The sequence below is a fragment of the Engystomops pustulosus genome, unplaced genomic scaffold (genome assembly GCF_040894005.1).
Source record: "Engystomops pustulosus unplaced genomic scaffold, aEngPut4.maternal MAT_SCAFFOLD_48, whole genome shotgun sequence".
In the NCBI taxonomy this organism is placed as follows: Eukaryota; Metazoa; Chordata; class Amphibia; order Anura; family Leptodactylidae; genus Engystomops; species Engystomops pustulosus.
Genome location: NW_027284965.1, coordinates 228,813 through 246,385, shown reverse-complemented (window position 1 = coordinate 246,385; position 17,573 = coordinate 228,813). Strand labels below are relative to the sequence as shown.

Below are 17,573 nucleotides of genomic sequence, written 5' to 3'. Positions count from 1 at the left end.
TGCGGGGAGTCATTAAGATCCTGTGCCCGATATCCTGCATGTGACGCTTCCCCGCTCAGGTCCCCGGAGTTCACCTTCTTCTTCCTGGTGCATGTAAGTGCATTGTCCGTGTATAATGCGCTGTGCGGGGAGTCACTAAGATCCTGCGCCCGATATCCTGCATGTGTCGCTTCCCCGCTCAGGTCCCGGAGTTCACCTTCTTCTTCCTGGTGCATGTAAGTGCATTGTCCGTGTATAATGTGCTGTGCGGGGAGTCACTAAGATCCTGCGCCCGATATCCTGCATGTGCCGCTTCCCCGCTCAGGTCCCCGGAGTTCACCTTCTTCTTCCTGGTGCATGTAAGTGCATTGTCCGTGTATAATGCGCTGTGCGGGGAGTCACTAAGATCCTGCGCCTGATATCCTGCATGTGTCACTTCCCCGCTCAGGTCCCTGGAGTTCACCTTCTTCTTCCTGGTGCATGTGAGTGCATTGTCCGTGTATAATGCGCTGTGCGGGGAGTCACTAATATTCTGCACCCGATATCCTGCATGTGTCACTTCCCCGCTCAGGTCCCCGGAGTTCACCTTCTTCTTCCTGGTGCATGTAAGTGCATTGTCCGTGTATAATGTTCTGTGCGGGGAGTCACTAAGATCCTGCACCTGAGATCCTGCATGTGTCACTTCCCCGCTCAGGTCCCTGGAGTTCACCTTCTTCTTCCTGGTGCATGTAATTGCTTGGCTTGCGACACACATTTAAGTGTTAAATCCTGCACATAGTCTAAAATCCGCTGGATCGTCTGACAGCATGCCCCCTGATTTGTGTTGCGTGAAAGCCGGAACGATTGTAAGACAATACGATCGCGTCCGACACAATCCCTCCGCGCGATCCCTGAAAAGTCGGGAAACCCGACGAAAATGCGGCCGCGAGACTCTTAGTAAATGACCCCCTATTGTGTTGATTATTCATGTGCCTAGGAAGCTTATTGCTCGCCTCCCCCCAATGGAGCGGTCATTCAGGTTCCACAGCCTCCTCCGCTCGCCGCCCTGTGCACGGTGCCCAGTGTCAAATAAAGCCCTGCCCCACCTTACCCGCAGGTGCCAGAAGGATGACACTCAGGCCAGACATTAAGTATAGACCCACAGAATGACAGCAGGAATGAACAAGCAGCATTGACCCCTAAATCATCTACTGTCACCACAAAAAATAGCTTCCTGTTCTTCCCATGAATTCTAATTTACAGGAGAAGAAATGCGTCTGGATAGAGGACAACAAAACAGTGGGAGAGTCTTGACCTTGTAAAGCTCCTCTCTCCTGGTCATGTCTAGGCCCCCAGAGCCTGTACCCCGTGTGCTCTCTTGTAACCTCTGCTACCTGCATGTCAGTGACTGGACACATTGGGGCTCATTTATTTACCCGGTCCTGTCGCGATCCAGCGGCACGTTCTCCACGAGGATTCGGGTCTTCCGGTGATTCACTGAGTTTGTGCGCCCGATATCCAGCAGGTGTCGCTGCTGCGCCGAGGTCCACCGGAGTTCACTTTTTTCTTCCTGGTGCATGTGAGTGTGTGATCTTGCAACTCAAATTCTTTTTTAAATTATGCGGTTTTTCCGAATCCGTCGGGTTGTCCAACGGCCACACACCCCAATTTTGGTCGCGTGAAAGTCGATCGCATGCGCCAAAATCCCGGAGCAATTTGGCGAAAATCGGAAGTATTTGTGTTCTGTCCCCACACAAGGCGATTGAAGGTGTAACTGTCTAGTAGATAGTAACTGGGAACCTTTCCTACCTTCGTATCCAGAATGTGGAGCAGACAGGACCAGAGCTCAGATGCAGGAGATAAGATGCAGGAATCAGTGATGTGAAGCAGGACCTGGTTTATTACCTCAGATACAGCGATAGTCACAGATACAGCGATAGTCACAGATACAGTGTTGTGTGGCTCTGAGATTGTTGAGGCTGGTGATTGATGAGTCTTGAAGATGATATACGCTTCTGTAATACAGAGATCTGAGCTGCTGGTCAGAATTTGATGCTTCTGTAGCCCAAAACACGTGTGTTCCCAGTTACAGGCAACCGAAGATGGCTGCCACAGGAAATAACAGGGTACAGGGCTCCAAAACCACTCCCACTTAGAAAAAACGTATAAAAACAAGCAGAGGGAGCGCATGTGCATCCTGACCAGCAGATGGCAGCATAGCCCCAATATATCACATATAATGGAGGTAATAATAATAATTCTTTATTTATATAGCGCACACAGATTACGCAGCGCTGCACAAAGCATTTCAAATTGGTCCCTGTCCCCATGGGGCTCACAATCTAAACAACCTAACAGTATGTTTTGAAGTGTGGGAGGAAACCCACGCAAACACGGAGAGAACATACAAACTCTTTGCAGATGTTGACCTGGGTGGGATTCGAACCCATGACTCCAGTGCTGCAAGGCAGAAGTGCTACTCACTCAGCCACCGAGGTAGAACAAAATACAGTAATGTAAACAGTAGAATAACAACATATACAACTAAGGGGAACAGCACAATTTGGGAAACCCGACGAAAGTGCGACGTTTGGACCCTTCGTAAATGAGCCCCATTGGCTCGGATTTATCATACATAGTACAGTCTGTACTTTCCTATGCAGTCTATACCCTCCTGTGCAGTTTCTACTCACCTGTGTAGTCTCTTCTCTCCTGTGCCGTCTGTACTATGTGCAGTGTCCTCCTCCTGTGCAGTCTGTACTATGTGCAGTCTCCTCCCTCCTGTGCAGTCTGTACTGTGTGCATTCTCCTCCCTTCTGTGCAGTCTGTACTATGGGCAGTGTCCTCCTCCTGTGCAGTCTGTACTATGTGCAGTCTCCTCCCTCCTGTGCAGTCTGTACTGTGTGCATTCTCCTCCCTTCTGTGCAGTCTGTACTATGGGCAGTGTCCTCCCTCCTGCGCAGTCTGTACTATGTGCAGTGTCCTCCCTCCTGCGCAGTCTGTACTATGTGCAGTGTCCTCTCTCCTGTGCAGTCTGTACTATGTGCAGTGTCCTCCCTCCTGTGTAGTCTGTACTATGTGCAGTGTCCTCCCTCCTGTACAGTCTGTACTATGTGCAGTGTCCTCCTCCTGTGCAGTCTGTACTATGTGCAGTGTCCTCCCTCCTGTGCAGTCTGTACTATGTGCAGTGTCCTCCCTCCTGTGTAGTCTGTACTATGTGCAGTGTCCTCCCTCCTGTGCAGTCTGTACTATGTGCAGTGTCCTCCTCCTGTGCAGTCTGTACTATGTGCAGTGTCCTCCCTCCTGTGCAGTCTGTACTATGTGCAGTGTCCTCCTCCTGTGCAGTCTGTACTATGTGCAGTGTCCTCCTCCTGTGCAGTCTGTACTATGTGCAGTGTCTTCCCTCCTGTGTAGTCTGTACTATGTGCAGTGTCCTCCCTCCTGTGCAGTCTGTACTATGCGCAGTGTCCTCCCTCCTGTGCAGTCTGTACTATGTGCAGTATCCTCCTCCTGTGCAGTCTGTACTATGTGCAGTGTCCTCCCTCCTGTGCAGTCTGTACTATGTGCAGTGTCCTCCCTCCTGTGCAGTCTGTACTATGTGCAGTGTCCTCCCCCCTGTGCAGTCTGTACTATGTGCAGTGTCCTCCCTCCTGTGCAGTCTGTACTATGTGCAGTGTCCTCTCTCCTGTGCAGTCTGTACTATGTGCAGTGTCCTCCCTTCTGTGCAGTCTGTACTATGTGCAGTGTCCTCCTCCTGTGCAGTCTGTACTATGTGCAGTCTCCTCCCTCCTGTGCAGTCTGTACTATGTGCAGTGTCCTCTCTCCTGTGCAGTCTGTACTATGTGCAGTGTCCTCCCTCCTGTGCAGTCTGTACTATGTGCAGTGTCCTCCTCCTGTGCAGTCTGTACTATGTGCAGTGTCCTCCTCCTGTGCAGTCTGTACTATGTGCAGTGTCCTTCTCCTGTGCAGTCTGTACTATGTGCAGTGTCCTCCCTCCTGTGCAGTCTGTACTATGTGCTGTGTCCTCACTCCTGTGCAGTCTGTACTATGTGCAGTGTCCTCCATCCTGTGTAGTCTGTACTATGTGCAGTGTCCTCCCTCCTGTGCAGTCTGTACTATGTGCAGTGTCCTCCTCCTGTGCAGTCTGTACTATGTGCAGTGTCCTTCCTCCTGTTAAGTCTGTACTATGTGCAGTGTCCTCCTCCTGTGTAGTCTGTACTATGTGCAGTGTCCTCCCTCCTGTGCAGTCTGTACTATGTGCAGTGTCCTCCTCCTGTGCAGTCTGTACTATGTGCAGTGTCCTCCCTCCTGTGCAGTCTGTACTATGTGCAGTGTCCTCTCTCCTGTGCAGTCTGTACTATGTGCAGTGTCCTCCCTCCTGTGCAGCCTGTACTATGTGCAGTGTCCTCCTCCTGTGCAGTCTATACTATGTGCAGTGTCCTCCCTCCTGTGCAGTCTGTACTATGTGCAGTGTCCTCCTCCTGTGCAATCTGTACTATGTGCAGTGTCCTCCCTCCTGTGCAGTCTGTCCTATGTGCAGTGTCCTCCTCCTGTGCAGTCTGTACTATGTGCAGTGTCCTCCCTCCTGTGCAGTCTGTACTATGTGCAGTGTCCTCCCTCCTGTGCAGTCTGTACTATGTGCAGTGTCCTCCCTCCTGTGCAGTCTGTACTATGTGCAGTGTCCTCCCTCCTATACAGTCTGTACTATGTGCAGTGTCCTCCCTCCTGTGCAGTCTGTACTATGTGTAGTGTCCTCCCTCCTGTGCAGTCTGTACTATGTGCAGTGTCCTCCTCCTGTGCAGTCTGTACTATGTGCAGTGTCCTCCCTCCTGTGCAGTCTCTACTATGTGCAGTGTCCTCCCTCCTGTGCAGTCTGTACTATGTGCAGTGTCCTCCCTCCTGTGCAGTCTGTACTATGTGCAGTGTCCTCCTCCTGTGCAGTCTGTACTATGTGCAGTGTCCTCCCTCCTGTGTAGTCTGTATTATGTGCAGTGTCCTCCCTCCTGTGTAGTCTGTACTATGTGCAGTGTCCTCCCTCCTGTGCAGTCTGTACTATGTGCAGTCTCCTTCCTCCTGTGCAGTCTGTACTATGCGCAGTGTCCTCCCTCCTGTGCAGCCTGTACTATGTGCAGTGGCCCCCCTCCTGTGCAGTCTGTACTATGTGCAGTGTCCTCCCTCCTGTGCAGCCTGTACTATGTGCAGTGTCCTCCTCCTGTGCAGTCTATACTATGTGCAGTGTCCTCCCTCCTGTGCAGTCTGTACTATGTGCAGTGTCCTCCTCCTGTGCAATCTGTACTATGTGCAGTGTCCTCCCTCCTGTGCAGTCTGTCCTATGTGCAGTGTCCTCCTCCTGTGCAGTCTGTACTATGTGCAGTGTCCTCCCTCCTGTGCAGTCTGTACTATGTGCAGTGTCCTCCCTCCTGTGCAGTCTGTACTATGTGCAGTGTCCTCCCTCCTGTGCAGTCTGTACTATGTGCAGTGTCCTCCCTCCTGTGCAGTCTGTACTATGTGCAGTGTCCTCCCTCCTGTGCAGTCTGTACTATGTGCAGTGTCCTCCCTCCTATACAGTCTGTACTATGTGCAGTGTCCTCCCTCCTGTGCAGTCTGTACTATGTGTAGTGTCCTCCCTCCTGTGCAGTCTGTACTATGTGCAGTGTCCTCCTCCTGTGCAGTCTGTACTATGTGCAGTGTCCTTCTCCTGTGCAGTCTGTACTGAGTGCAGTGTCCTCCCTCCTGTACAGTCTGTACTATGTGCAGTGTCCTCCCTCCTGTGCAGTCTGTACTATGTGCAGTGTCCTCCCTCCTGTACAGTCTGTACTATGTGCAGTGTCCTCCTCCTGTGCAGTCTGTACTATGTGCAGTGTCCTCCTCCTGTGCAGTCTGTACTATGTGCAGTGTCCTCCCTCCTATACAGTCTGTACTATGTGCAGTGTCCTCCCTCCTGTGTAGTCTGTACTATGTGCAGTGTCCTCCCTCCTGTGCAGTCTGTACTATGTGCAGTGTCCTCCCTCCTGTACAGTCTGTACTATGTGCAGTGTCCTCCCTCCTGTGCAGCCTGTACTATGTGCAGTGTCCTCCCTCCTGTGCAGTCTGTACTATGTGCAGTGTCCTCCCTCCTGTGCAGTCTGTACTATGTGCAGTGTCCTCCCTCCTATACAGTCTGTACTATGTGCAGTGTCATTCCTCCTGTGCAGTCTGTACTATGTGCAGTGTCCTCCCTCCTGTGCAGTCTGTACTATGTGCAGTGTCCTCCTCCTGTGCAGTCTGTACTATGTGCAGTGTCCTCCTCCTGTGCAGTCTGTACTATGTGCAGTGTCCTCCCTCCTGTGCAGTCTGTACTATGTGCAGTGTCCTCCCTCCTGTGCAGTCTGTACTATGTGCAGTGTCCTTCTTCTGTGCAGTCTGTACTGTGTGCAGTGTCCTCCCTCCTGTACAGTCTGTACTATGTGCAGTGTCCTCCCTCCTGTGCAGTCTGTACTATGTACAGTGTCCTCCTCCTGTGCAGTCTGTACTATGTGCAGTGTCCTCCCTCCTGTGTAGCCTGTACTATGTGCAGTGTCCTCCCTCCTGTGCAGTCTGTACTATGTGCAGTGTCCTCCTCCTGTGCAGTCTGTCCTATGTGGAGTGTCCTCCCTCCTGTGCAGCCTGTACTATGTGCAGTGTCCTCCCTCCTGTGCAGTCTGTACTATGTGCAGTGTCCTCCCCCCTATACAGTCTGTACTATGTGCAGTGTCCTCCCTCCTGTGCAGTCTGTACTATGTGCAGTGTCCTCCTCCTGTGCAGTCTGTACTATGTGCAGTGTCCTTCTCCTGTGCAGTATGTACTGTGTGCAGTGTCCTCCCTCCTGTACAGTCTGTACTATGTGCAGTGTCCTCTCTCCTGTGCAGTCTGTACTATGTGCAGTGTCCTCCTCCTATGCAGTCTGTACTATGTGCAGTGTCCTCCCTCCTGTGCAGTCTGTACTATGTGCAGTGTCCTCCCTCCTGTGCAGTCTGTACTATGTGCAGTGTCCTCCCTCCTGTGCAGTCTGTACTATGTGCAGTGTCCTCCCTCCTGTGCAGTCTGTACTATGTGCAGTGCCCTCCCTCCTATACAGTCTGTACTATGTGCAGTGTCCTCCCTCCTGTGCAGTCTGTACTATGTGTAGTGTCCTCCCTCCTGTGCAGTCTGTACTATGTGCAGTGTCCTCCTCCTGTGCAGTCTGTACTATGTGCAGTGTCTTTCTCCTGTGCAGTCTGTACTGTGTGCAGTGTCCTCCCTCCTGTACAGTCTGTACTATGTGCAGTGTCCTCCCTCCTTTGCAGTCTGTACTATGTGCAGTGTCCTCCCTCCTGTGCAGTCTGTACTATGTGCAGTGTCCTCCCTCCTGTACAGTCTGTACTATGTGCAGTGTCCTCCTCCTGTGCAGTCTGTACTATGTGCAGTGTCCTCCCTCCTGTGCAGTCTGTACTATGTGCAGTGTCCTCCTCCTGTGCAGTCTGTACTATGTGCAGTGTCCTCCCTCCTGTGCAGTCTGTACTATGTGCAGTGTCCTCCCTCCTGTGCAGTCTGTACTATGTGCAGTGTCCTCCCTCCTATACAGTCTGTACTATGTGCAGTGTCCTCCCTCCTGTGCAGTCTGTACTATGTGCAGAGTCCTCCCTCCTGTGCAGTCTGTACTATGTGCAGTGTCCTCCGTCCTCCTGTGCACTCTGTACTATGTGCAGTGTCCTCCCTCCTGTGCAGTCTGTACTATGTGCAGTGTCCTCCGTCCTCCTGTGCAGTCTGTACTATGTGCAGTGTCCTCCCTCCTGTGCAGTCTGTACTATGTGCAATGTCCCCTCTCCTGTGCAGTCTGTACTATGTGCAGTGTCCTCCCTCCTGTGCAGTCTGTACTATGTGCAGTGTCCTCCCTCCTGTACAGTCTGTACTATGTGCAGTGTCCTCCCTCCTGTGCAGTCTGTACTATGTGCAGTGTCCTCCTCCTGTGCAGTCTGTACTATGTGCAGTGTCCTTCTCCTGTGCAGTCTGTACTGTGTGCAGTGTCCTCCCTCCTGTACAGTCTGTACTATGTGCAGTGTCCTCCCTCCTGTGCAGTCTGTACTATGTGCAGTGTCCTCCCTCCTGTGTAGTCTGTACTATGTGCAGTGTCCTCCTCCTGTGCAGTCTGTCCTATGTGGAGTGTCCTCCCTCCTGTGCAGCCTGTACTATGTGCAGTGTCCTCCCTCCTGTGCAGTCTGTACTATGTGCAGTGTCCTCCCTCCTATACAGTCTGTACTATGTGCAGTGTCCTTCTCCTGTGCAGTATGTACTGTGTGCAGTGTCCTCCCTCCTGTACAGTCTGTACTATGTGCAGTGTCCTCTCTCCTGTGCAGTCTGTACTATGTGCAGTGTCCTCCTCCTGTGCAGTCTGTACTATGTGCAGTGTCCTCCCTCCTGTGAAGCCTGTACTATGTGCAGTGTCCTCGCTCCTGTGCAGTCTGTACTATGTGCAGTGTCCTCCTCCTGTGCAGTCTGTACTATGTGCAGTGTCCTCCCTCCTGTGCAGTCTGTACTATGTGCAGTGTCCTCCCTCCTGTGCAGTCTGTCCTATGTGCAGTGTCCTCCTCCTGTGCTGTCTGTACTATGTGCAGTGTCCTCCCTCCTGTGCAGTCTGTCCTATGTGCAGTCTCCTCCCTCCTGTGTAGTCTGTATTATGTGCAGTGTCCTCCCTCCTGTGTAGTCTGTACTATGTGCAGTGTCCTCCCTCCTGTGCAGTCTGTACTATGTGCAGTGTCCTCCTCCTGTGCAGTCTGTACTATGTGCAGTGTCCTCCTCCTGTGCAGTCTGTACTATGTGCAGTGTCCTCCCTCCTGTACAGTCTGTACTATGTGCAGTGTCCTCCCTCCTGTGCAGCCTGTACTATGTGCAGTGTCCTCCCTCCTGTGCAGCCTGTACTATGTGCAGTGTCCTCCCTCCTGTGCAGTCTGTACTATGTGCAGTGTCCTCCCTCCTGTGCAGTCTGTACTATGTGCAGTGTCCTCCCTCCTATACAGTCTGTACTATGTGCAGTGTCCTCCCTCCTGTGCAGTCTGTACTATGTGCAGTGTCCTCCCTCCTGTGCAGTCTGTACTATGTGCAGTGTCCTCCTCCTGTGCAGTCTGTACTATGTGCAGTGTCCTTCTCCTGTGCAGTCTGTACTGTGTGCAGTGTCCTCTCTCCTGTACAGTCTGTACTATGTGCAGTGTCCTCCCTCCTGTGCAGTCTGTACTATGTGCAGTGTCCTCCTCCTGTGCAGTCTGTACTATGTGCAGTGTCCTCCCTCCTGTGTAGCCTGTACTATGTGCAGTGTCCTCCCTCCTGTGCAGTCTGTACTATGTGCAGTGTCCTCCTCCTGTGCAGTCTGTACTATGTGCAGTGTCCTCCCTCCTGTGCAGTCTGTACTATGTGCAGTGTCCTCCTCCTGTGCAGTCTGTACTATGTGCAGTGTCCTCCTCCTGTGCAGTATGTACTGTGTGCAGTGTCCTCCCTCCTGTACAGTCTGTACTATGTGCAGTGTCCTCTCTCCTGTGCAGTCTGTACTATGTGCAGTGTCCTCCTCCTGTGCAGTCTGTACTATGTGCAGTGTCCTCCCTCCTTTGAAGCCTGTACTATGTGCAGTGTCCTCCTCCTGTGCAGTCTGTACAATGTGCAGTGTCCTCCCTCCTGTGCAGTCTGTCCTATGTGCAGTGTCCTCCTCCTGTGCAGTCTGTACTATGTGCAGTGTCCTCCCTCCTGTGCAGTCTGTACTATGTGCAGTGTCCTCCCTCCTGTGCAGTCTGTACTATGTGCAGTGTCCTCCCTCCTGTGCAGTCTGTACTATGTGCAGTGTCCTCCCTCCTATACAGTCTGTACTATGTGCAGTGTCCTCCCTCCTGTGTAGTCTGTACTATGTGCAGTGTCCTCCCTCCAGTGCAGTCTGTACTATGTGCAGTGTCCTCCCTCCTGTACAGTCTATACTATGTGCAGTGTCCTCCCTCCTGTGCAGTCTGTACTATGTGCAGTGTCCTCCCGCCTGTGAAGTCTGTACTATGTGCAGTGAACTCCCTCCTGTGCAGTCTGTACTATGTGCAGTGTCCTTCCTCCTGTGCAGTCTGTACTATGTGCAGTGTCCTCCCTCCTGTGCAGTCTGTACTATGTGCAGTGTCCTCCTCCTGTGCAGTCTGTAGTATGTGCAGTGTGTACTTTGTGCAGTCTGTACTATGTGCAGTGTGTACTATGTGCAGTCTGTACTATGTGAAGTGTCCTCCTCTTGTGCAATCTGTACTATGTGCAGTGTCCTCCTCCTGTGCAATCTGTACTATGTGCAGTGTCCTCCCTCCTGTGCAGTCTGTGCTATGTGCAGTGTCCTCCCTCCTGTGCAGTCTGTACTATGTGCAGTGTCCTCCCTCCTCCTGTGCAGTCTGTACTATGTGCAGTGTCCTCCCTCCTCCTGTGCAGTCTGTACTATGTGCAGTGTCCTCCCTCCTGTGCAGTCTGTACTATGTGCAGTGTCCTCCCTCCTGTGCAGTCTGTACTATGTGCAGTGTCCTCCCTCCTGTGCAGTCTGTACTATGTGCAGTGTCCTCCCTCCTGTACAGTCTGTACTATGTGCAGTGTCCTCTCTCATGTGCAGTCTGTACTATGTGCAGTGTCCTCCCTCCTGTGCAGTGTCCTCCCTCCTGTGCAGTCTGTACTATGTGCAGTGTCCTCCTCCTGTGCAGTCTGTACTATATGCAGCGTCCTCCCTCCTGTGCAGTCTGTACTATGTGCAGTGTCTCTCCTCTTGTGCAGTCTGTACTATGTGCAGTGTCCTCCCTCCTGTGCAGTCTATACTATGTGCAGTGTCCTCCCTCCTGTGCAGTCTCTACTATGTGCAGTCTCCTCCCTCCTATGCAGTCTCTACTATGTGCAGTGTCCTCCCGCCTGTGAAGTCTGTACTATGTGCAGTGAACTCCCTCCTGTGCAGTCTGTACTATGTGCAGTGTCCTCCCTCCTGTGCAGTCTGTACTATGTGCAGTGTCCTTCCTCCTGTGCAGTCTGTACTATGTGCAGTGTCCTCCTCCTGTGCAGTCTGTAGTATGTGCAGTGTGTACTTTGTGCAGTCTGTACTATGTGCAGTGTGTACTATGTGTAGTCTGTACTATGTGCAGTGTCCTCCTCATGTGCAATCTGTACTATGTGCAGTGTCCTCCTCCTGTGCAGTCTGTACTATGTGCAGTGTCCTCCCCCCTGTGCAGTCTGTACTATGTGCAGTGTCCTCCCCCCTGTGCATTCTGTACTATGTGCAGTGTCCTCCCCCCTTTGCAGCCTGTTCTATGTGGAGTGTCATCCCTCCTGTGTAGTCTCTTCTCTCCTGTGCAGTCTGTACTATGTGCAGTGTCCTCCCTCATTTGCAGTCTGTACTATGTGCAGTGTCCTCCCTCCTGTGCAGTCTGTACTATGTGCAGTGTCATCCTTCCTGTTTAGTCTCTTCTCTCCTGTGCAGTCTGTACTATGTGCAGTGTCATCCCTACTGTGCAGTCTGTACTATGTGCAGTGTCCTCCCTCCTGTGCAGCCTGTACTATGTGCAATGTCATCCCTCCTGTGTAGTCTCTTCTCTCCTGTGCAGTCTGTACTGTGTGCAGTGTCCTCCCTCATTTGCAGTCTGTACTATGTGCAGGGTCCTCCTCCTGTGCAGTCTGTACTATGTGCAGTGTCCTCTCTCCTGTGCAGTCTGTACTATGTGCAGTGTCCTCTCTCCTGTGCAGTCTGTTCTATGTGCAGTGTCCTCCCTCCTGTGCAGTCTGTACTATGTGCAGTGTCCTCTCTCCTGTGCAGTCTGTACTATGTGCAGTGTCCTCTCTCCTGTGCAGTCTGTACTATGTGCAGTGTCCTCCCTCCTGTGCAGTCTGTACTATGTGCAGTGTCCTCCCTCCTGTGCAGTCTGTACTATGTGCAGTGTCCTCCCTCCTGTGCAGTCTGTACTATGTGCAGTGTCCTCCTCCTGTGCAGTCTGTACTATGTGCAGTGTCCTCCCTCCTGTGCAGTCTGTACTATGTGCAGTGTCCTCCCTCCTGTGCAGTCTGTACTATGTGCAGTGTACTCTCTCCTGTGCAGTCTGTACTATGTGCAGTGTCATCTCTTCTGTACAGTCCGTACTATTTGCAGTGTCCTCTCTCCTGTGCAGTCTGTACTATGTGCAATGTCCTCCCTCCTGTGCAGTCTGTACTATGTGCAGTGTCCTCTCTCCTGTGCAGTCTGTACTATGTGCATTGTCCTCCTCCTGTGCAGTCTGTACTATGTGCAGTGTCCTCCCTCCTGTACAGTCTGTGCTATGTGCAGTTTCCTCCTTCCTGTGCAGTCTGTACTATGTGCAGTGTCCTCCCTCGTGTGCAGTCAGTACTATGTGCAGTGTCCTCCCTCCAGTGCAGTCTGTACTATGTGCAGAGTCCTCCCTTCTGTGCAGTCTGTACTTTGTGCAGTGTCCTCCTCCTGTGCAGTCTGTACTATGTGCAGTGTCCTCCCTCCTGTGCAGTCTGTACTATGTGCAGTGTCCTCCCTCCTGTGTAGTCTGTACTATTTGCAGTGTCCTCCCTCCTGTGCAGTCTGTTCTATGTGTAGTGTCCTCTCTCCTGTGCTGTCTGTACTATGTGCAGTGTCCTCCCTCCTGTGCAGTCTGTTCTATGTGCAGTGTCCTCTCTCCTGTGCAGTCTGTACTATGTGCAGTGTCCTCCTCCTGTGCAGTCTGTCCTATGTGCAGTGTCCTCCCTCCTGTGCAGTCTGTACTATGTGCAGTGTCCTCCCTCCTGTGCAGTCTGTACTATGTGCAGTGTCCTCCCTCCTGTGCAGTCTGTACTATGTGCAGTGTCCTCCCTGCTCTGCAGTCTGTACTATGTGCAGTGTCCTCCTCCTGTGCAGTCTGTACTATGTGCAGTGTCCTCCCTCCTGTGCAGTCTGTACTATGTGCAGTGTCCTCCCTCCTGTGCAGTCTGTACTATGTGCAGTGTCCTCCCTCCTGTGCAGTCTGTACTATGTGCAGTGTCCTCCCTCCTGTGCAGTCTGTTCTATGTGCAGTGTCCTCCCTCCTGTGCAGTCTGTCCTATGTGCAGTGTCCTCCCTCCTGTGCAGTCTGTACTATGTGCAGTGTCCTCCCTCCTGTGCAGTCTGTTCTATGTGCAGTGTCCTCCCTCCTGTGCAGTCTGTACTATGTGCAGTGTCCTCCTTCCTGTGCAGTCTGTACTATGTGCAGTGTCCTCCTGTGCAGTCTGTACTATGTGCAGTGTCCTCCCTCCTGTGCAGTCTGTACTATGTGCAGTGTCCTCCCTCCTGTGCAGTCTGTACTATGTGCAGTGTCCTCCCTCCTGTGCAGTCTGTACTATGTGCAGTGTCTTTCCTCCTGTGCAGTCTGTACTATGTGCAGTGTCCTCCCTCCTGTGCATTCTGTACTGTGTGCAGTGTCCTCCCTCCTGTGCAGTCTGTACTATGTGCAGTGTCCTCTCTCCTGTGCAGTCTGTACTATGTGCAGTCTCCTCTCTCCTGTGCAGTGTCCTCCCTCCTGTGCAGTCTGTACTATGTGCAGTTTCCTCCGTCCTGTACAGTCTGTACTATGTGCAGTGTCCTCCTCCTGTGCAATCTGTACTATGTGCAGTTTCCTCCTTCCTGTGCAGTCTGTACTATGTGCAGTGTCCTCCCTCCTGTGTAGTCTGTACTATGTGCAGTGTCCTCCCTCCTGTGCAGTCTGTACTATGTGAAGTGTCCTCCCTCCTGTGCCGTCTGTACTATGTGCAGTGTCATCCCTCCTGTGCAGTCTGTACTATGTGCATTCTCCTCCCTCCTGTGCAGTCTGTACTATGTGCAGTGTCCTCTCTCCTGTGCAGTCTGTACTATGTGCAGTGTCCTCTCTCCTGTGCAGACTGTACTATGTGCAGTGTCCCCCTCCTGTGCAGTCTGTACTATGTGCAGTGTCCTCTCTCCTGTGCAGTCTGTACTATGTGCAGTCTCCCCCCTCCTGTGCAGTCTGTACTATGTGCAGTCTCCCCCCTCCTGTGCAGTCTGTACTATGTGCAGTCTCCTTCCTCCTGTGCAGTCTGTACTATGTGCAGTCTCCTTCCTCCTGTGCAGTCTGTACTATGTGCAGTCTCCTTCCTCCTGTGCAGTCTGTACTATGCGCTGTGTCCTCCCTCCTGTGCAGTCTGTCCCATGTGCAGTGTCCTCCCTCCTGTGCAGTCTGTCCCATGTGCAGTGTCCTCCCTCCTGTGCAGTCTGTACTATGTGCAGTGTCCTCCCTCCTGTGCAGTCTGTACTATGTGCAGTGTCCTCCCTCCTGTGCAGTCTGTACTATGTGCAGTGTCCTCCCTCCTGTGCAGTCTGTACTATGTGCAGTGTCCTCTCTCCTGTGCAGTCTGTACTATGTGCAGTGTCCTCCCTCCTGTGCAGTCTTTAATATGTGCAGTGTCCTCCCTCCTGTGCAGTCTGTACTATGTGCAGTGTCCTCCCTCCTGTGCAGTCTGTACTATGTGCAGTGTCCTCCCTCCTGTGCAGTCTGTACTATGTGCAGTGTCCTCCCTCCTGTGCAGTCTGTACTATGTGCAGTGTCCTCCCTCCTGTGCAGTCTGTCCTATGTGCAGTGTCCTCCTCCTGGGCAGTCTGTACTATGTGCAGTCTCCTCCCTCCTGTGCAGTCTGTACTATGTGCAGTGTCCTCCCTCCTGTGCAGTCTGTACTATGTGCAGTGTCCTCCCTCCTGTACAGTCTGTACTATGTTCAGTGTCCTCCCTCCTGTGCAGTCTGTAATATGTGCAGTGTCCTCCCTCCTGTGCAGTCTGTACTATGTGCAGTGTCCTCCCTCCTGTGCAGTCTGTACTATGTGCAGTGTCCTCTCTCCTGTGCAGTCTGTACTATGTGCAGTGTCCTCCCTCCTGTGCAGTCTTTAATATGTGCAGTGTCCTCCCTCCTGTGCAGTCTGTACTATGTGCAGTGTCCTCCCTCCTGTGCAGTCTGTACTATGTGCAGTGTCCTCCCTCCTGTGCAGTCTGTACTATGTGCAGTGTCCTCCCTCCTGTGCAGTTTGTACTATGTGCAGTGTCCTCCCTCCTGTGCAGTCTGTCCTATGTGCAGTGTCCTCCTCCTGGGCAGTCTGTACTATGTGCAGTCTCCTCCCTCCTGTGCAGTCTGTACTATGTGCAGTGTCCTCCCTCCTGTGCAGTCTGTACTATGTGCAGTGTCCTCCCTCCTGTACAGTCTGTACTATGTGCAGTGTCCTCCCTCCTGTGCAGTCTGTAATATGTGCAGTGTCCTCCTCCTGTGCAGTCTGTACTATGTGCAGTGTCCTCCCTCCTGTGCAGTCTGTAATATGTGCAGTGTCCTCCCTCCTGTGCAGTCTGTACTATGTGCAGTGTCCTCCCTCCTGTGCAGTCTGTAATATGTGCAGTGTCCTCCCTCCTGTGCAGTCTGTACTATGTGCAGTGCCACACAGTGTACTATACGACGTGTGGCACAGTTCTGCTGAGTCGCAGTAATAAATTTGGCGCATGTTCCGGCTGAGCAGTAACAGCCCCTCTAGGTGCAGATTATTCTTCCTGGACACAGACACTTTATATAAATACAACAAATTCTGCAGCGTTTCTTCTGTGGGAGACATACCTGCAGTCATCTGATGTCTCCGTGTTGTGGGTGTGTATCAGGGCAGGAGGCACCAGGTCTTGGTGGTCTCCACCCCTCTGTTAGGTGGGGTATATACAATGTGGGGGCAGTTTCCTAATACGTTGTCTCTTCTATATTTCTCTCTCCTTTCCAGGAATATCCCAGAAGACTCCGCAGACTTGTGTGTGAAGCTCGGGGAGAGACTGTCTCCAGAATCCTGCTCCTCTCAGCTGCCCAGGATATGTCAGAGACCAGAGGGCAAATGAGGATGCCATGGGAATGGGGGGGGGGTGGCATTGTCATCTAAAATAAAACTATACATATACATGTATCCAGACCATCATCCAATAATACCGACTGTACTTATAGTGACACCGAACAGATTCCTATATGACAGTGATGGCAAACCTCTTAGACACCGAGTGCCCAAACTACAACCAAAACCCATGTATTTTTCGCAAAGTGCCAATGCGACAATTTAAGCAGTAACTTATTACTCCCTGCTCTTTCGCAGGTTTGAACTGTATAGGCACCTGAGGACACCAATACAGTAGAAAGGAGGAGAAGAAGTTTGGATTATCATTGTAGTTTCCTTTTAGGGTCCTGGGCTGCAAGAGGCCTTAAGTCCTGTCTGACGAACACTGCCCTGGGGTGATGGCAAGGGTGCCCATAGAGATGGCTCTGAGTGCCACTTCTGGCACCCGTGCCATAGGTTCGCCACCACTGCTATATGATATAGAGCGGGCACAATGTGCAGTGAGGGGTATATATGATATATGTGGGGGCACAGTGTGGTCAGTTGTGGTGTGAGGGGTATATATGATTTATGTGGGGGTACAGTGTGGTCACTTGTGGTGTGAGGGGTATATATGATATATGTGGGAGCACATTGTGGTCAGTTGTGGTGTGAAAGGTATATATGATATATGTGGGGGCACAGTGCGGTCAGTTGTGGTGTGAGGGGTATATATGATATATGGGGGGGCACAGTGTGGTCAGTTGTTGGGTGAGGGGTATATATGATACATGTTGGGGCACAGTGTGATCAGTTGTGGTGTGAGGGGTACATATAATATATATGTTGGGGTACAGTGTGGTCAGTTGTGGTGTGAGGGATATATATGATATATGTGGGGACACAGTGTGGTCAGTTGTGGTGTGAGGGTTATATATGAAATATGTGGGGGCACAGTGTGGTCAGTTGTGGTGTGAGGGGTATATATGATTTATGTGGGGGCACAGTGTGGTCAGTTGGGGTGTGAGGGGTATATATGATATATGTGGGTGTACAGTGTGGTCAGTTGTGGTGTGAAAGGTATATATGATATATGTGGGGGCACAGTGTGGTCAGTTGTGGTGTGAGGGGTATATATGATATATGTGGGGGCACAGTGTGGTCAGTTGGGGTGTGAGGGGTATATATGATATATGTGGGGGCACAGTGTGGTCAGTTGTGGTGTGAGGGGTATATATGATATATGTGGGGGCACAGTGTGGTCAGTTGTGGTATGAGGGGTATATATGATTTATGTGGGGGCACAGTGTGGTCAGTTGTGGTGTGAGGGGGTATATATGATATATGTCAGGGCACAGTGTGATCAGTTGTGGTGTGAGGGGTACATATAATATATATGTTGGGGTACAGTGTGGTCAGTTGTGGTGTGAGGTATATATATGATATATGTGGGGACACAGTGTGGTCAGTTGTGGTGTGAGGGTTATATATGATATATATGGGGGTACAGTGTGGTCAGTTGTGGTGTGAGGGGTATATATGATTTATGTGGGGGCACGGTGTGGTCAGTTGGGGTGTGAGACTTATATATGATATATGTGGGGCACAGTGTGGTCAGTTGTGGTGTGAGGGGTATATATGATATATGTGGGGGTACAGTGTGGTCAGTTGTGGTGTGAGGGGTATATATGATTTATGTGGGGGTACAGTGTGGTCAGTTGTGGTGTGAGGGTTATATATGATATATGTGGGGCACAGTGTGGTCAGTTGTGGTGTGAGG

At 51.7% G+C, this 17,573-nt stretch overlaps 1 long non-coding RNA gene across 1 annotated transcript in view; it reads left to right on the top strand.

Moving 5' to 3' along the window:
• The window catches only part of LOC140106879 (uncharacterized), an 89,733-nt gene extending 73,897 nt beyond the window's left edge, over nt 1-15,836 (top strand). Inside the window, exon 5 of the long non-coding RNA XR_011850895.1 lies at nt 15,713-15,836. This is a non-coding gene — a long non-coding RNA (uncharacterized lncRNA). The remainder of the gene's footprint in view (nt 1-15,712) is intronic.
• The last annotated feature ends 1,737 nt before the right edge of the window (nt 15,837-17,573 follow it).